At 43.1% G+C, this 19,811-nt stretch overlaps 1 protein-coding gene across 2 annotated transcripts in view; it reads right to left on the bottom strand.

Moving 5' to 3' along the window:
- The window catches only part of SYN3 (synapsin III), a 449,127-nt gene that overhangs the window by 129,041 nt on the left and 300,275 nt on the right, over positions 1–19,811 (bottom strand). The window lies entirely within an intron of this gene.

A 19,811-nucleotide genomic window follows, 5' to 3' on the forward strand; every position in this document is an offset into this window, starting at 1 on the left:
AAAGGAGAGTGTTCTGGTTCACAAAATCTAAGGGAAGTTAAAACACTCAAGTTACAGAATGCCCAGAGATGAAACTGGGCCTTAGAAAAGCTGGAAACAGCGTTTCTCCATGTCTCTTAACCCTACTTCTCTGTATTTCAGATTCCTTTTTTTTTTTTTTAAAGAGTTTATTTATTCATTTGACAGAAAGAAGGCAGGCACAAGTAGGGGAAGCAGCATGCAGAGGGAAAAGGAGAAGTAGGCTCCCTGCTGAGCAGGAAGCCCAACACGGGGCTTGATCCTAGGACTCTGGGATCATGACCTAAGCCAAAGGCAGATGACCAACCATCTGAGCCACTCAGGAGCCTTTGTATTTCATATTCAATCTGTTGCTGTAGACTGACACTTAACACAAGTTTCACAGCACAGAGCAGAAAGGGATGACTCTCTTTTTCTATTCTATTGTCAGTACTCTCAGGGAAGAACCCTGACTGGCCCATCTTGGTTCAGCTGCTTTCCCGGAGACCAATCAGTCTTGCCAGAAAGCATGCTGTGCAAGAGAACTACTCCTGCAGAATGTGTGTGTGTGTGTCTCTGTGTGTGTGTTTGTGTGTACTTCATACAATGTGGAGATTGAATTTTATACAACTGAGTATGTGTTAATTCTATAATGAATAATGAGCTAAATATTTGGAGCAATGAGATAAGTGTAGGGAGTGGGGAGTAGGAGGGCATAAGTGAGTGGGCACACTTTCTAAAAGATGAACCTGGAAAGCATACCTCTTATATGAACGCTATAGATGTTCAAGAATAATGGAGTAATTCTGGTGGTAATGGAGCAAAGCATGGTGGACCAGGTGGAAGCCAGGAGACCTGGTTTCTAGCCTTGAAAACTTAAAACTATTTAGCACATCCCTTTCTTCAGCAGGTCACAGTTTCCACATTTGCAGAGTGATGAGGTTAAATTAGCCTGAATTTGCTCCATTGTTTTTGAAAGTTTTTTTTTTTTTAAATTTACAGAGGTTCTTGGGGGTGTTGGTTATGATGTTGGAGATCCTCACTAGGTCTTCTTTCAATTCCCTACAAAAACAAACATCCTCTTACCCATACACACATTGACATATTCACTCACACATACTTACTCTCACACACCTTGCACCCCCACTCCCACACATACATTCAAACACATATGGTGGACCATGAATCATCAGTTTGGTGGACTGGATGATCTTGTGTGTTCCTTACAAGTTCTAAATGTTCATGAGTCTTTAAAAATTGGGAACTGTCTGAGGCTTTGAGCCTAGAATTCTAGAGAGCAGCAGTTTATACAGAGAAAAGTAATGATGATGAAGGTCCAAACAAATGTCTAGGATTTTCTACTCTCCTTTGCCTTTATTCTCCCATTTACCATAGCCTGTGTCTTCTAGTGGCTGAAGGCAAAGTGCGATCTGTAGACTCTTGAGGAGCTGCACTTATGAAAAAAGGTCTTCAAAAACCCTATTATACACAGTATCTTGCCCATCTATGAGGATCTCTATCTCTATCTTTAAATATATGTAGATTAGGGATAAAATTAAGATGTATGGTATTTTTTAGTTTGAGGCTATTTTCTGAATGAACAGTTACCAAAGTAGAGAAACTCTGGTGTGTGGGGTTTGAGAGAAATTTTGGTTGTCTTGGAGAAGGCTGGGAAGATCCTTTCTCAGAGTTATGTTTTGGGTCAGGAGTCTTCTCCCCTTAAAAGCAGGTACGTTTCCAGTTTGTTGGACAGGACCATCCCTTTCATCCTCACAGGGCCTTCTGATGCCTTCACAGGACATGATTTCCCTCTGCCTGGTAAGAAGACAGATTCTGGGAAGCACAAAGCCATGCTGTCTCGAGCTGGCACCTTCCTGCGTGGGAACTCAAAGCCACTTTCAAGAGCCCTTTTCTTTCTGCAGCTGGTGAGCCAGGGAGGCGGCCAGCTGGGTGGTTCCCACATTGAGAAACTGGGTGGGGTCTGGGGAACCCTTTGGCCTTGGTTGAAGAGCCAGACCAAGGCCCCTCCCTGGGAATTCTATATAACGCAGAAATGGCCAGAGAAAGAGAGCTTTGTAGAGAGGGTCCCCTCCCATCAGGTCAAGACTGGTTGGCCCCTGATACTACTGTGGGCATAGAAAAGTGGCTGGCTGTTTCATCACTTGGCTAGGCTTGGTCCCCCAGCCCCTTTTGTGGGCCTGGATGGTGTGGAAGTAGGATGTGGAAAATGGACTTCCGTGGAGAGTCTGATGTGGATCTCCTGTTGGGTGACATAAAAAAAAACAAAACAAAAACACTCCTTTTTCCTCCAGGGAAGTAGAGGAGGTTTAGCAAAACAAACAAAATCTCTTGAGATTGAGGGTAGGTGGGATGTTCTTTGGCAAAGTGGGAGTCATGTTTCTGAAAGGGGGTGCTCTATAGAGTGCTGAGTGCTGGTAAAGGAGAGAGAAGAGAGGAGAGATCTCTAAACATAGGACACTGTGTTAGAAAAGGAGAGGGATGAGCCAGGTGGTTTTTCCTTCATCATTGTCCTCTCCTCCTGAAAGGGACCCAGAAGCATGAGTCAAGGATTGCTCACCCAATATGGCCAAACAGGACCCTCACCACCATGGGTTTTGATGCAAAGCACTGGGTGATTTGTCATTGCACATGGATGAAATGACTGAATCTGAATGCCACGTTCCAGACACAATGTAGGAAAGAAAGATTTCCCCTGAATTAAGGAGTTCCCCATCTAGTAGGGAAAGAAGATGAGCCAACAGGCAAATATGATATAGGACCATGATAGAGGGGCACAAGGTGCTGTGTAGATCCTGGCAGGTGAACCTCTTCAGGATTTGGGGAGCCAGGGAAGCTTTCTGGAGGAAGCAATGTTTAAGCTGAGAGTTCAAGGATGAGGTGGGATTAGTCAAATGAACAAGGGGTGAGGGTGTTCTAGAAAGAAGGAATTGCACATGCAAAAGCTTGGTGGTGAGAGAAAGAAGTTGAGCTCCAGGAGTTCAATGTGATTGAAGATTTTACTCTGAGTAAGTGGAGGAGAGAGGATATGATGCTAGAGAAATGAGCTTGGGCCTAATCAGACAGGATGGTGCCAAGAAGTTTGGATAGCATTCTGAGGCATGGAGGAGTACTGATGAGTACTGAGCCAAGGTGGCATGATCAAAAGTGAGCTTTGGAAGGAAGTACCTATGGACATTGGGTTTGAAGAGGATAAGACCAAAGGCTGGAAGGTTATCGCTGAAACCCAGGGAAGGGATGGTGAGGACATGTGGGCCAATCTCAGTCTGGCTCTGGTCATGATCATTTTATCACTGCCCTCTCTCTTGGTTGATGCTGGGTAATGTGACAGCTCCATCAGAACTTACAGAAGCTGTCAGGAACCATATCATCTCATCCTTGCCATCTCTTTTCTGGGTTTCAGCAATGGCCTTTAGTCTTATCCCTTTTGAATGCAATGTCCATAGGTAGCCACAGCAAGCCTGCCACAGCTCATGTCTGACCATGCCACTTGAGCTCAGGACACATTCCAGGGTTAAATAAACTGTCAGTGGCAGTAGGATTTGGATGCTGGGCGAGGGGAGAGGCTGGCTCCAGGGATGATGGGGAGGGAGAAAGGGGAGGCAAAAAGGATACCAGCTTTCTGGTTCAGTAGTGATTGAGCTCTCCAAGCTGTGAAATGTATCCTAGAGCTCTGATGAAGTCAGCTCTGCATCCCATCTGTCCCTGAGGAATGGTTCTGCAGCTGGGTTTGGGGTGGGGGGCTGGTGAAGGGATGTTCCCGTAAAGAGAGTGGTCCTAAGAGAAAGACTAGACTATGGTTTGCATATTTATCAACTGTCTTCCCCACCAGAATGTTCTCACTATGACTGCAGACTTTGTTTGTATTGTTCTCTGTCATATTCCAGTTGATAGAATAATGCCTGGCACACAGGAGACTCACAAAAAATATTTGTTCAATGGAAAAATGATGGAGACTACAGATACAGGGTCAGGGACTTTGCCATTCCAATGAGTGGAATGAAACTACTGGACCCCTTTGAGATGTCACAGCAATGTCATAAAATGATTCTGGTTTTATCATTCTCTTTTATCCAAGGGTGGCTAGGATGGTGGAAATTAGCTGCATGAAGAGAAGGATGGTGGCATTTGTATGCATATATGAGTATATGCAGTATGTAACCTAGGTAATCAATAAGTAAATACACAAACAGTGATAGCTGAGTAAGAGTTTCACTCTCATCATCAGCAGCAACACCATCCCCAGCTTGGACAGAGACCTCCCTGGGTGCCAGGAACCCAACTCATAGGTGCTTCATATATATTATCTCAACTGTCACATAAGCTTTAGGGAGTAGATCCTACTATGAACACAGGTCTCTCTGACTCCTAAGGCTACCTTTCCTCTATTCTGACCTCCCATCTCAGGTAAGAAATTTTAAAAATATGGTTGCACCAAAGACTGTGGGCAAAGGAAAACAAACAAACATGTAAACAAAACCCTGCAATGTCCCAAGAGAACTCCAGGTTTGCTGGAGTCCAAACGGGCTGGAGAAATCTGTTTAGGGCCTGGCCCAGCGGGGTACTTAGTGGAAAAGAGTATCTTGCTGGTTGGTTTCTTTATCAAGAAATTATATGCAGGCCTTGTCATAGAGTTTCCAGACCTGACAAAACACCAAGAAACCTTCACCTAGCACAACATTTAGTTTTTCTCTGAAAGCACCCTTTTGCTGAGTGCCCCACTGGGAAGAGCCGGGAACAGGTGCCTACGATGTTCTCTGCAGGGGGGTTTGTGATGGGGGTTTCACCAAGTGATGAGGGCAGAAGCAAGACCACAGACAAGGATCAAGTGAGGGGGGCAGAAATTTCCTCTGCCCTAGAAGTCCCACGAAGGACCAGAAACTGAATCAGTGTCCAGGTAACCTGATCTTGCTGTACCATGAGGACCCAGGTGGATTGTCCAGCAGAAGGAAACATTTGTCCCCAAGCTGTTCTTCAGCTCTAATCCAAAGTGCCATTATGTGATCAATCCTTATTAGTAATCCAGGACATTCTTATGCCCCCAGACTAGACTCTGAGGAAAATATGGAATGAAACAGGGAAAGAAAAAGGGAAAGAGCCTCACCTGGATCGATACTTGCAGGAGTCTTAGATGACACCAGAAAAATTTACACTCCCTCCCCAGCTCTTGCCCCAGTTGCATCTTGATAGTATCAAAAGCAATATTGATTGCCTCTCATCAAGGCTTCCACCTTCATAGCATAGTGTGTTGGCTTAGAGAGAAGTTTTGGAGAATGCCCACAATGCTTGTCGATCAAGGGGAGTGGAAACCAGTCATCTCCACCTAGAGATTTAGTGATTTGGTACTTAGAGAATGGGTAGAGGCAATAGGTCCCAGACAGCTTGGCACCTGGCAAGATTTATCTGGGCATTTGTCTGGGAAATGTCAGCTTGTTTTAGGGAGTTTCCCTATCTGCAAAGCCTGAAGGTGTGTGGAAAGAGCCCAGTGCCAACTCAGTCTCAATCTGTCCTTCTTCAAGGACAATCATAGCATCCATTTTTTGACACCACCCATATGCCAGGCTGAGTGTTACATGATCTCATTTTATCCTTCCATCAACTATACACAGTAAAGGATTATTTTTCCCCTTTATACAGATGAGAAAACAAGCTCAGAGGCTAAGTGACACAGTTATTAAATGATAGAACCATGGTGATTCAAACTCCAGCTAGTCTGATTTCAAAAGCCCAAATTCCTTGCAATTTAATTCAATAAGATATTTATCAGACACATATCTTGTAGTAGGCATTGTACTAGTCTCAGAGGATTCAGAGATAAATAGCACTGTCCCAGTGCTCAAGTAGCTTCCTGTCGAATACACTTACTAGAAATTTCAACACACTCCTGAAAACGCTATGGCAGAGTTGTAAGCATACAGGACTAGAGGATACAGGAGCAGGGGTTCACTCTTTCTGGGTCATCAATGATGCTCTTTTCAGAGGCAGAGATCTTTGAAGTGACTTTTGAACAATGAGTAGAAGTGTGCCAGGAGAATAAGAAACTTCCAAATGTACTGGTATGTAAGATATACATTCTAGGATGTACCCTTGTTCACAGAAGATTTGGGAGGCTTCTTGGTAACAGAATGGTTGAATAAACTGTGGTCCAAACACACCAAAGAATATTTTGAAACCATTAGAAGGAGGGGTTCACAGTTGTATCAAAATGACATAAGATCCTGCTAGGTATTGAGGAGGGCACGTATTGCATGGAGCACTGAGGGTACATAAACTATGAATCTTAGAACACTGAAAAAAATAAAATAAAATTTTAAAAAGTGACATAAAATCTGTTGAGTGAAGAGAAAGTTGCAGAAGTGTTTTGCATGTGTGTGCATCTATGGACACGCACATATCCATACACATAACTTGCAGAAGACACAGTATGGTCAAAGTCAAGGAGATGTAAACCATGGTTAGGGGAATGACTAAGAGCTCAATTCTGCTCTAGTGTCATAAAGAAGGCGAGTCCTCAGAGGAAAGCAGGAGGTTCCCAGGAGTTGAAAAGAGGTGTGGTTGGAGTGAGGGTTTACTTTGGCAATTGGACAGGCATCTTCGGACATCAGCCTGAGCTGAGGAGACTCAAGGCTGTGTTCCAACAGGAATTTGCACCTAGAATGGAAGGTAGGGTAGTGATGAAGTAGGGGAAATGTCTGGGGTGTCCAGGCCTTTGTGGCTCGTCCAGTCTAGCACAGACTCACTGGGGACGTCCAGAGCCCCTTCCCCTATCTAGACATTTCCTGTCTATTCCAAAATCTCTCAAAGTGTGGGGTGTCAGGTCCCATATGATACCCATGCCATGCCCAGAAGAGATCCTTTAACAATTAGCCCAGGCAAGACAGTGAGCTCTAAGACATCTCTGTCCCTACTGCTTCACTGAAAGAGCTATTCTAAGATCATCAATGTCTTCCAAATACCTTCTCTTTCTTCTTCCTTCTTCCCTCTAAAGCATTTTTGACTCAGGGGCCATGTCCTCCTCCATGAAAATGCTTTGAACTCTTGACTTGCATGATAGGATACTCTCCTGGATTTTCTTCTCCCACACTGGCCTTGATCTTTGCTGGTTTGTCTTTCTTTATCTGGAATCTTAATGCTGGCAGCTTTAGATGTGATCATGAGTCCTCTACACTCTCCCCAGGCAATCCTATCTTCCTACCTAGTCTTTTGTGAGATAGGCCAAAGAATGTTTTCTTTTTATTTGTGTCTCCAGGAGGAGGAAAATTTTTGGAATATTCAGAGCTTCTTGCCTCACTCTTACCAAAATTCTACTTGGAGAGCTTGGGAGAAGAATTAAGCCTCCACAGTAGTCTTCTTGAAGCTTATTCTCTCTGAAATTATTTTGTTCATTTGTCCACATGTTTCTTTTCTGTCTCCTCTGTTAGAATATAAGCTCCCTAGTCTGTTTCATTCACCACCATATCCTTAGCACCTCAATGCTTACACATAAGAGAGGTTCAGTAAATATTCTGTAATTGAATGAATGAAAACATGACCCTTGAGTTCTATATTTGAAGGGAGGTATTACGATAACTTACTTCTAAACCACAGTTTCCTGTGGTTCCTTGGACAAATCTCTCATCCTAGTCAAGTCCTCAGATATTTCTCTTGCTTTTCTGTGGCTCCAACTCAAATGCAACCTTGTTCATGCAGTCTTCTTTAATACTTCACAGCAGAATTGTTCACTCCCTCCCTATGTTCCTGTAGCAATTTGCCTCTGCTGGAATTCTTGCACCTCTTTTTAATTCTATGTGATAGTAGAATGTGTTGTTTTCTTATTTGTCTTCCCCACCAGATTGTAAACTTCATAAGGACAGAGGACATGTTTTACTTTTTTCTCTTTCCTCCCAGCACCCAGCTCATTGTGTGTTTCAATTCAATACATCTTGTTGAATGGGCTGGAATCTGGCTGATGGCACTCTTACAGCAATGCTTGGATAGACTGGTCAATTCGTTTACCTGTTTTGCCCAATAAAGCCTCTTTAGGTCACGGTTGGCTCTGTTTCAGAAGGCTGTCCTTTCTACTCAACTTGCTAGATGGCTTTCACCCTTTTGGATTCAAATTTCCCTATTTATTCAGATTTGTGCATTTCAATGTCCAAATTACAAATCCAACTCCATTCATTGCTCTCTTTTGGCTCATGGTATAGTTCAAAACCAACTGAAGAATTGAAGGGTTTCCAAACTTAATTTTCCTCTCTTCAGATTCCTTCCATATATCCACGCTATCACTAACATGCATAATGAACACTAGGTGTTATATGCAACTGATGAATTATTGAAGTCTACATCTGAAACTAATGTATGCTATATTTTAACTAATTGTGTTTTAAAAAAATAAGTGAAAAAAAAAAGTCCCAGTTCCAGACATGTAAGCTGCACAAAATAACTCCTTCCATTTCTAGAAGAAAGTGGTGAACCTCAGCAAATATGGTTCCACCCCTTCTCCACACATCTTCACTCACTAAATTCTACTCACCCTGTAGGGCTCAGCACAATGCAGTCTTTTCCATCTTTCACTTACATTTTTGTCATAATAATCTTAACAGTAATTGAGCATCGACTATGTGCCTGGACTTGTCCTAAAGGCTTTCAACTGTACAACCTCTGATCTTCCCAGTAGCCATGGGATTTAAATATCATCTCATTTTTCGTATGAGAAAACCAAGACACAGAAGCTAAGGTGTTCGACCGTGGTTACCCAACTAGTAGGTGGCCAGCGCAAGACTGAAGTTCATCTCTGCCTGACTGGGTAGACTACCCTTTTCCTACCACAGTTGCTGACTCAGTTCACCTTTCTCAGTGGCCCATCGCTTTATTCAACAAATATTTATTGAACACCTCCTATGTGCCAGGAACTGTTCTAAGGAGTCAAGACAAGTGAATGTAGCAAAAGCCCCTACCTTCATGGAAGTTATATTCTACTGGAGGGAGTTACACAAAAATGATAAACATAATAAAAAAATATGAAGTACTAGAAAGTGGTAAGTAGTATGGAAAAAACAGCAGGGTGAAGGGGATAGAGAGTCCTGAGATCATGTGGTAGTTAATACAACATAGTTGTTGAGAAGTCACATTGAGACAGTGATGTTTAAACAAATATTTGAAAGAGATAAGAGAATTAGTCATGTGAAATTGGGGAAAGAGTCTGGGGAAATCAGTCTGGGGTAAGAGCATCCCATAGACAGCTGATATGAAGGTTCTGGAGTGGGAGCCTGTCAGATGGTTCAAGGAATAGCAAGAAGGCCAATGTAGCTTGGTGGAATAGGAAGGAGAAGGTGTAAGAGACAAGGTCAGATGGGTTACAGATGTGTGGAATGGTGGTTCTCAATCAGGGATGATACTGAGCCCTGGGGGGTCTGTGGCAATGTCTGGAAACATTTTTGATTGTCACAATTTTGGAGAGGTAGAGCTACTGGCATCTAGTGAATAAAGGCCCACATTCTGCTAAATACCCTACAATGCATGAGAAAGCTCCCCTCTCCCCTAAAAAAAGAATTATCCTGCCCCAAATACCAATAATGTTGAGACTGAGAAACTCTGTAGAGACTTACAGGACTTCCAGGGTTTTGCTGTGAGTCAGATGAGGCATCTTTTGAGGAACTCAAGCAGAGGAGTGACATCTGCTTCATACTTTGAAAGGAGGTGCTGTATTGAGAATAAATAGACTGTGGGGAAGAGGCAAGGGAAGAAGCAGGGAGATCAACCTGGAGGTGACCACCATACCCCAGGCATGAGATATGGGGTGACTCATCCCCCTCTAGGGTGGCAGGTCTTGGAAGCCAGGTAAGAAGGGAAGTAACATTATTGAGCACCTAGAGGGTGCCAGGCTTTCATGTTTATTATCTCTTTAGACTGTGTCTGATCTTTATTAACCCCAACACTTAGACTGGAGTTAAGTAGCTTGACATCCCTGAATACAAACAAGGGTTTCAGTAGAAAAGAAAAGAATGTTTTTATTTTACACTTGCTGACCATTCAGAAGACATATTCCGGATGATGCTATTTCTCTATCAATAGAGTAGAAGCCTGGCTGCAGGTCAGGCATGTGCCCTTCCAGAGGCAAAGGAGGAAACCTGTTGGAGACGGCTAAGTAGAACTCTCCTGTGGTCCTCTTATGTTATCATTCAGCAAACATGCCCTTGGGAGGTGTCTTGATGAGGCTATTACACATTCTGCTAAGAATAGACACTTGCACCAGGGACCTGAAGGAGTTGATGCCATTTTTCCTAGCAGAGCCAAGCTCTTGAAAAATGTCTATATTAGGGTCTTTCCTCCAAATACTGGAAGGTCATCCATACAAGACCAGACAAGCAGATATAAGGGGGGCAGGCTATTACAGGAGAGCAAGAAGCTGAGTCAATAAAATTCCAGAATGGTGACTCATACTAAGTGGTGATGAAAAGTGAACTTGTCTCAGTCATGCCAATGGAATAATTCATGTTCACACCAATAATATATGGTCCTGCTCTGCCTCTATTGGAGAGAGAACTAGTGCAGTGGGTGTTGCTGATTCACCTTTTCTCCATCTTTATCACCTTCCACATCCTAGGGTAGGTGATCACGCTGACCAAGCCCCTACTTCTTGGAATGTTCTCCTTTCAAGGCTTCTATGGCAATACTTTTTTCCCTTCAGCCATTACTGAAGTCATTTCTTCTGCTTCAAATTACTATATTAGGTTCCTAGTGCTGCTATAATAGATTGGGTGGCTTAAAAGATCAAAAACTTATGGTCTCATAGTTCTGGAGGCTAGAATTCTGAAATCAAGGTATTGTCAGGGTCATGTTCCCTCTGAAAGCCGTAGGGGAATCCTTTCTTCCTCCTCCTAGCTTCTGGTGGTTTGTCAGCAATCTTGGGTGTTCTTAGCTTGCAGCTACATCACTCCAAGCTTTTTGTCTTTGTCACCAGATGGTGACATTTCTCTGCGTTCACATGGGCATCTTATAATAACACCAGTCATATTGGATTAGGGGCCCACCCTACTCCAGTATGACCTCATCTTAATTAATTACATCTGCAATGACCCTATTTCTAAATAAAGTCACATTCTCAGGTACTGGGGGTTAGAACTTCAACATATCTTTTTGGGAGGACACAATTCAATTCATAACAATGTCCTTCTCCATAGTGGCTTTTGGGTAGCTATTATTCATTTTTAAGGAAAACAACCCCTTTCCCACCCCATATGATCCTAATGGAGCATCAATCATGAAGGTAGATTTCCTCACAACAGTGGGTTAATTAGAATGTTGCATGTACCTGGGCATAATAATTGATCCAGTGGTGGACACATGACTTAAGACCATCAGAGCCCTTCTATGAAGTTTTGAAATATGGTATCAAAATGGTATCTCCTCCACCCCCCCCCCTTTTTTTTTTTTGGAACACATTTAGGCCTGGCAGAGGACTCCTTGTTTTCCCTGATGCAGGGATAAGTAGAGCAGAGAGAAGAAAAAGTGACAGGATCCTTGTGACATCATTTCTAGCCCTGGATCCAGCTGTACCTGAAGCCATTACTCCTGGGCCTCTGAGATACAAGGACCAATGAATTTCCTTTTTCTCTTAACTACTTGGAGGTGAATATTCTGTTAGTTTCTATTGAAAGAGTTTATTGGGCACCAGGTGGCTCAGTTGGTTAAGCATCTGCCGGCTCAGGTCATGATTTCAGTGTCCTGGGATCAAGCCCTGCATCAGGCTCCCTGCCCAGCAGGGAGTCTGCTTCTCCCACTCTCTGCTCATGCTCTTTCTCCCTATCTTTCTTAAATAAATAAATAGATAAATAAACTTAAAAAAGAGTTTATTAATGTTGCTGCCTTCCATCATCATCAAGCATTTTTCAAAAAGAAGCACATCATCTTTAAATATAGCCATTAAGACTCACTCTTCATAGCATATGGCACTTTACAAACAACTTTCCTACACTTTGATTCACTGAATTATGATCCCTGCACTCTGAGTCCTCAAGCAGACTATGCATTTGAGTGAGTGCGATGGGACTTTTGGGCACTGGATGAGAGGCAGAGCCCAGTCTCTCCGAAGTGGTAACTACCAGTCAACTCTGGCTCCCTGTCACCACATGGGGATCTGATTCAGACCCAGTGTTGTGGATCTTTTTCTTACTTTTTTTTTCTTTTCAAGAAAAGCCAGAAATCTGGATTGTGGTGGGTGTTTACCCATGATTAAACTCTTTGTGGGCCCCCCCAAAAACACTCCTGTGACCTGAATCTAGCCCCTAAGCTACCCATTTGAAACACCTGCTGTAAAACCACGAAATGTTAGCGCTGGAAAAGACAGTTGCAGGTAATCTAGTCCAATTGCTACATATGACTTTGATATTGTGAAGTGACTTACTCAGGATCATGTAAGTAAACACCGGCAGAGCCAGAACTAGAGCAAAGGGATTCTGATTCTCAGACCACGCTGTTACCAAACTGGGATTTTCCCCCATCATCCCTGGCCTCCTCCAGCTTTCCCCAACTCAGGAACTGGTGCTAGTATCCCATCAGGTACCCAGGCCAGAAGGCTGGGTGTTATCCTTGGCACAGGTCAAGCATGAAGACCTATTAAGTCTACCATAGGAATATATCTTGTATCCATCCTATTTCTCTTCCTTTCTGTTGCTACCACCAGTCCCAGTCCCCTTTGTCTCTTGACTGGCCCACTGTAATAGCTTCCTAACTACTCTCTAATCTCATCGCTCCCCTGCCTTCTAGGTTTTATAAGACCTTGCAAGGTCCCTCCTCTCTGATCTCATCCTGTATATCTCTTCTCCAGCCCTTCAGCCCTCTAACCCACCATATTCCTCTTCTCTGAGACCTTCTGCCCATGCCATTCCACACGCCTGGAATTCTCTCTCCAGGTTAGTTGATGTTAATCCTAACTAACCTTCTAGGTCTCTGAACAGTGCCAGCCCATCTTAATAATATATAAGTAACAGCTATTGTGATTTTCATTATTATCATCTCAGGAAAATGGCATCTTTTCAAGGATTCCTTGAATCAGTCAGTCCATCCGTGATTCACCTTCACAGCACTCAGAACAATCATAGTTCCATAACAAACTGCTTTTGCTCCTTTCTTATGTACCCGCTCCATGAGGCTTTAGGGCACCCCCAGGATAAAAATAATGTGTCTCGTTCACCTCTTTATATCCCAGTGACTGTCAGAGGGCATGATATAGCACTCAATAAATATTTACTCACTGAAACTGAGTAAATACTTGCATATATTTGTACACCTCTAGCCATCAGAACATCTGGTGGAGCCTTCAATAGCACTTCCATGTTGGCCATTTTACAGATGAAGAAACTGAGGATCAGTGGAGCCAGTAAGTAACTCCGTGAGCTGTGGCACATGTGAACATAAAACCCCTATCCCTAACTTCTCAGCCTAGTGTCTTGTCCTTGTCCTATGCCTCAGGGTCTGATGGGTCTGATGGCTAGATGGATATTTGACTTCAGCTGTGTCCTGATTCAGAATTGGTGTGTGTATATATATATATATATATGTTTGTTTTTTTTTTTTTCAGTGGCAGGAAGTCTTGTCCTGGGGAAATGTTACTTGGTTAGCATTTGGGGAAAGAGAAATATTTTTCTCTTTGTTAGCTAGCTCTGGGCAGCCTAAAAACTCTTGATCCCCACTGTCTGCTGCTTTGAGTGTAATGACCTGCTTTCAATCCTGTTTAATTATGGGATTTCTGATAGGAATTTGGAAAACAACTTCTAAATCCTGAGGCTTGGATGGTAGCCCATGTTTTATCTCTAAGTCTCTGTACCCAGTTTTTCAGAGAATTTTTATACCTGGCCCTCAGGCAGAGGCCTATCCCTCATTGCCCCCATTCCTCCCCAGCTCACCACTGGGGGACTGTATAACCATGCTTGCTTCCCAATTTACTCACTGGATGGAAACCTCCCTTTGCTTCCATGCTGGGCTTTGCCTCTATATTTTCAGTCCTTTACGTATCCTGAGGCAGTCCTCAGCAGACAAAGCACCTGGGCTCATGTCCCATTAAAGGCAGCCTCAGATAATGGTCTGGGAGTGAGCAAAGCCAGCTTCCAGTCTTTGTTTTTCCTTGTGTTAGAGCTGGGACCTTGGGCAAGCCTCAATTCCCTTAACTGTAAAGTGAGAATAATAATACCTCATTTAGGGTTAGTGGTAGAAAAACCTAGCAAATAATAGGCACTAAAAAATGGTTTTCTTTCCTTCTCTAGCTTTTGGTAGGGCTGGGGTTGGTGGGGCTGGAGACAGAAGATCAGAGACATGGGTTAGGGAAGGGAGGGTCTCTGCTAAGATTGGGCAGCTGAAAGGTCTAGTCTGGGGAAGTGACAAAGGCACCCTTGTTGGGTGTTAGGATGAGGGACAGCAAGGGGTAGAAAGTGAATGACCTCTGGGTCACCTGGTTCAAATCCCCGCTCTGCCACCTAATAGCTGGGTGACGGGGTGACAGCTGGTCTGAGTCTCAGTTGATGCATCTGTAAAATAGGAACAATGATTTCCATGTCAAGGGGCATCATGAGGACTGGAGCAAATTTACAGCTAATATACAGGAAGCCATTCACCCTGCCCAGTGACTCTTGCTCTGGTGTCTTCTCCCACCTAAAGGCCTGGGGGCCACCTGGTTCTGAGCTTGTTTCAGGGTATCTCCCTGGCAAGGCACAAATAGGAATTGGGATCCATACCTGCATTCTCTGTTTCCTAAATAACAAACATTATAGCAGCTACCTTTTATTGAGTTCCAACTGTTCTTAGCTCTTTTTTTTGTAGTGGAGAAAACTTGAACTTGGTGGCTGTCATTTGCCCAAGGTCACTGAGCAGGTTGATGAGGGAGCTGACTGTCTGGCGTTCCCCCCATACCAACCTCCTCTCTGACCCCCTTCTCACTGCTCTGGGCTTCCTGGATTCCTGGGGCTCAGATGGGTTCAGGCCAGCTGTTATGCCCTTATTTGGATTCCAGCCACTCACAAAGGGAGCAGCAGTTTCACCATGTTCCTGCACTAGCAAGCCCCTTCCTGTTCCCAGTGTCCTAGATTCACTCTCTGCACTGTCCCTAGCATGTCAAGCAGGAATTTGGAGGGGAGGATCCGCTACCTGTCCCACATCCCTTCATCAGGTGGGAGCTTTGGCAAGCAGAAGAGGGTCAGGTGCTCCCAGGAAGGCAAGGAGTGAAAAGTTACAGATTATCAGGGAAGGGTACCAAGGAAGGTTCTAACTTTAAGACAGAGGCCACTTGACCTTCATTTCAAGGACTACCTACCAGCCTACTGGACTACCAGGAAAGGGGAGGTGGCAGAATGGGGAAGATATGTGCTCAGATTGCAGGGAAAGGCAAAATGGTGATGGAGTGCGAGCTTGGGGTTGACGCACTAGTGGGATAAGCCCCTCCTTAATATTTGGTTTCTCATGGACATGGCTGTGTCCTTTTCTGTCTCCTCCAGAACTTCCCCTCTTCTTCCTGAAGTCTCACTGAGTCTGACCTGGAGTTGGGGGGTGGTCCTTGCTGGGGGCTTCAGTCCCCAAGTCCATATTCTGAACTCTGTGGAGCATGCACATGGCTTGATTTGAAATCAGGAAAAAAAAATACATCACCTCTTCTTGCCTTCCCTTCAGAAACTGCTGTGTCCCCCTATGTGCTCCTGGGGTGGCAGGGTGGTACAGCCAGGGGTGCAGGGAGGCCTTGAGAACCCACCTCTGCGTGCTGGCCCTCCTGCCAGAGCTCAGTGGATGGCCAGCCTCCACCTCTCCACGGAAGTGGCCTCTTCTTTCTAAGGCTTTCTTTCGAGACCTTTTAGGGCTTGTTAATTAGCATGCATTCAGGCCCAGGAAGAAGCAGACCCCAGCTCTGACCCACATGTGCTATGCTCCCACCACCCCAGGAAAATTCCTCATTTGTGAAAAATATTCTTATTTTTCTGTCTCTGCAGCCTCTGCCTTGTCTGCTTGATCTGTACTCAAAAAATGGTGGTCATTCTTTAAGGCTCAGCTCACAGGTCCTCTATTTTCTGAAGCCTTTTCCAGCACCCCAGGAGCCTTTTCCAGCACCTCCAGGCATAATTAGTTCCTCCTCCTGTCACCTCCCAAAGCCCTTTGTACCTTCTGCCATGATGACATTTCTCATACTGCATTCTATTTACTTGATTTTAAGTTACATTTTAAAACACAGACCTAACACATGTTTTCTGTATAAAGACAAGAATAAAATCCTCCCCTACTCCTACCACCCATCCTTCAAGCACAGTACCCCAAAGCTAATCCCTAAACCCTCTTTGGAGGGTTTCCAGAAATTTCTATTAAGGAAGCATATATGTGGATGTGGTTATAGTATAGTCAGTTATTTGATCCAAAATGGGTCATATAAAGTTATTGCTCTGCAACTTGCACTTTTCCCTTATTGGACATCTTCATTTTTGCAGAAAAACAGTTTACATTAATGCTCTATTGGATATATTTGACCTAAAATCCATCATCTTATTTTTTAAAATAAAACGTTTATTTTGTTTTCTATTGTTTTGCTATGTAATCTCCTCCTTTTTCTTCTTCCCTCCCTTCTTTGTTCTTCTACATCCTCTCGTCCTTCTGACCCTCTCTCTTTTATTTGTGAGGTTTCTTTTTTTGCCCCTTCCTTTCTTCTAATGGCTTGGAAGGTTTATAGTCTGTTTTTAATCCTTGAAGTTATCACCCTTATAACTTTAAACAGTATCCATAAACATCTGGGTTTATTAATTTTATTCCATATTCAATCCACAGACCCTCCACAACCAAAGACACACAAATTGGGTCATGTATACATTCCCACATCCTTCCTCTGCTGTTGCTGTTGGTTAAGCCTTTGTATACTGCTGTGATTGGAACACTTACATTCTGTATTACGACCATAATCTCCACAACTGTTCAGCCTTCGTTCTATATTTAAATGAGTATAATGTTCACCACCAATTAATGCATTTCATTGCCTCTCCATTCTTAAGCTGGTCATTTTGACATATTGGGGGGGCTAGGTTTTATTTTCAAGTCCCCCATTGCCTTGAACTTGAGTGCTATGTGCCATTTTCTGAGTCTGCTGGTGAATGTCCTTCAGCTACTTTTTTTCCTTTTTTAAAATTTAAATTCAGTTTAATTAACATATAGTGTACTATTAGTTTCGGAGGTAGAGTTCAGTGATTCATCAGTTGCATAAAACACATATTCATTCACCCATGCTCATTACATCACATGCCCTCCTTAATGCCAGTCACCAATTACCCAATCCCTCTACCCTCCACCCCTCCAGTAACCCTCAGTTTGTTCCCTATATTTAAGAGTCTCTTATGGTTTGCTTCCCTTTCTGTTTTTGTCTTATTTTTCCTTCCCTTCTCCTGTGTTCATCTGTTTTGTTTCTTAAATTCCACATATGAATGAAATCATATATTTGTTTTTCTCTGATTGACTTATTTTGCTTAGCATAATATATCCTCTCATTCCATCCATATTGGTGCAAATGGCAAGATTCCATTCTTTTTGCTGGCTGAGTAATATTCCAAGGTATGACTATATGCCACATCTTCTTTATTCATTCAGCTACTTTTATACATGAAAGACAACTGACTGGCTACTAAATTTGAGAACATATTCATTACCTTCAGAATTTTGTGCCCATTGCTACCATGTCTTTTGGCACTAAAGGGTAAAGTCACAGGCCAGCCTGACTTTTCCTTTAGAATACTTCCTAATTTCACTACCTGAATATTCTCCATCAAAATTCCATTACCTTAGTATTAAGGCTGTTTTTGTTTATTGTTCTATAGATTAAGGCATTTCTTTAGTTCAGAAGTTTTCTTCTACAATATCTTTGAATATGTTTGTGGCCCATTGTTCTGTTCTTTTCTTCAGAAATACCCAGTATGCATGTTTGAATATCTATTGTATTTCATAAGTATTGCTTTCTATTTTATTTCATTGTCTTCATTATTTTCCCATTTCTTCCATTTTTAATCCCTGTTTATATTATTGGCTCTTCTCTCAACTAAATGAATTCCACATCTTACTGATGCTATTTTTTTCCCTCCATAGAGTTTTTTTATTTAAATTTTTTTCATATTAGATCCTGTCTGCTTATTTGTAGTTTTACTTTGGAAATGTTTTACTCTGGTCTGTTATTTTCTTAGGGATATAATGTGGTGGAATGAGGGGATGAGCTGGGGTTGATAGCAGATTACCTTTGAGATTCTTGTATCAGACTCTGTTACCAAGTATGCTCTGCCCTGGGAGTGCATCTATCCGGGTTTTCAAGCATCCTTCCATGGATGAGGTCAGTATGGATCACAAGGAAGATGCAAAGCTGATGGGTCCTCTGGTCATTTAATGTTTATATATCTCTTCTGGTGATTAGCTGCAAGTCTGTTGTTTCCCTCTCTCTCTTTCTTCTACTTCATCCCTAAGATATTTAAGAAATGGGAATCAGGGATGAAGGAATAATAGTAGCTACCTACATAGTGCCTCCTGTGGCCGTCTTCCTTGCCAACCAACCTCACTCTTCCATGGCCCACCCACACCTCTGCTCCTTTGTTCTCCAGCAAATGATCATTTATTTGGCTTTTAGGGATCCTCTTTCTTACTTTCAAGGAAATCTGGCTACATATGTGACTCCTTTCATTGTCTTCCTTTGATGAAGTCCACGCTTTGCTGAATGTGGCAGTTATCGGTTTTAGCCTGTTTTATTTAGAATAATATTAGCTTCCCTAGAAACAATTTTACCACCAATTTTTAATGATTAAGCATGATATAAGTTCACTTCTCATTTACATAAGAGTCTGATGCAGATGTTTCTGGTCAATGGGCAGCCTGCCACATGGTGATTCAGGGGTCTGCACTTCTATTTTGTGGGGTCTTAGAGGCCCCTCTATCCAGCAAGAGGAAGGGGAGAGAGAGGGAGATGGAGAGAGAGATTGAGGGAGAAGAGAAGGAATATTAACCATCCCTTATACCCCCTGGCCCAGAAGTGACATAGATCACTTTTATTCACACTCCAACTATGAGAACTAGTCACATGGCTCAATGAAACACAATGGAAAGCCTGGGAAATGTGGTCCTGCTTGGGTGGCTGTTCCCTACCCACTCCTCTCTATTATGGAAAGACAAGAATGAACTCTGGCAAGCAGTTAACCATCTCAGCCCCATAGTGATTTCCTAATTGAAGATGGAATTTTCTTTACTACTTTAATTCTTCATGCTTTGTGTTTCAGGAAAAGGAGTACAGTAAACATCTCATAACCTGTTTACACGTCTGTCTCTCCTATACTAATCTGTGGTCTCCTCTAAATTAGGGCAATGACTTAACCTTTTGATATTTTCCAGCTCCCAGCATGATGGCTGATATGGAATAGATGCTCAATAAATTCTTCCTGGAAGAAAGAATGAATTCCTGTCTGGGTGAAAAATGCTTTTCCCACCTTCCTCATTCTCAACTTAATCCCCTCTTTGTTTTCAGGGCTGCTCCATTTTCTCTCTCCACTTTCTCTTCCCTACGTGGTTTGGCTCAAGGCTTGTCTCTTCTGTCTCCTTGCACTGATTCAACCCTCCCCTGGGTGAGGTCTGGTTAGAGCTTGGTCTGTGGCTCAGCAGGCTTCTTGCTGCCAAGGCAGCATTTACCAATGTGTCTCCTTGCAGCTTGGCTGTAAGATTTGACACTGGAGAAAGAAAATCTCTCTGTCTGGGGAAACAGAACTCACTGGAGAGGATGCCAGGAGTGCTACCACTCCAGCTGGTGCTAAAAGTCACGGACATTA

Source organism: Lontra canadensis, unplaced genomic scaffold, assembly GCF_010015895.1.
Source record: "Lontra canadensis isolate GAN:19392208 unplaced genomic scaffold, GSC_riverotter_1.0 scaffold93, whole genome shotgun sequence".
Lineage (NCBI taxonomy): Eukaryota > Metazoa > Chordata > Mammalia > Carnivora > Mustelidae > Lontra > Lontra canadensis.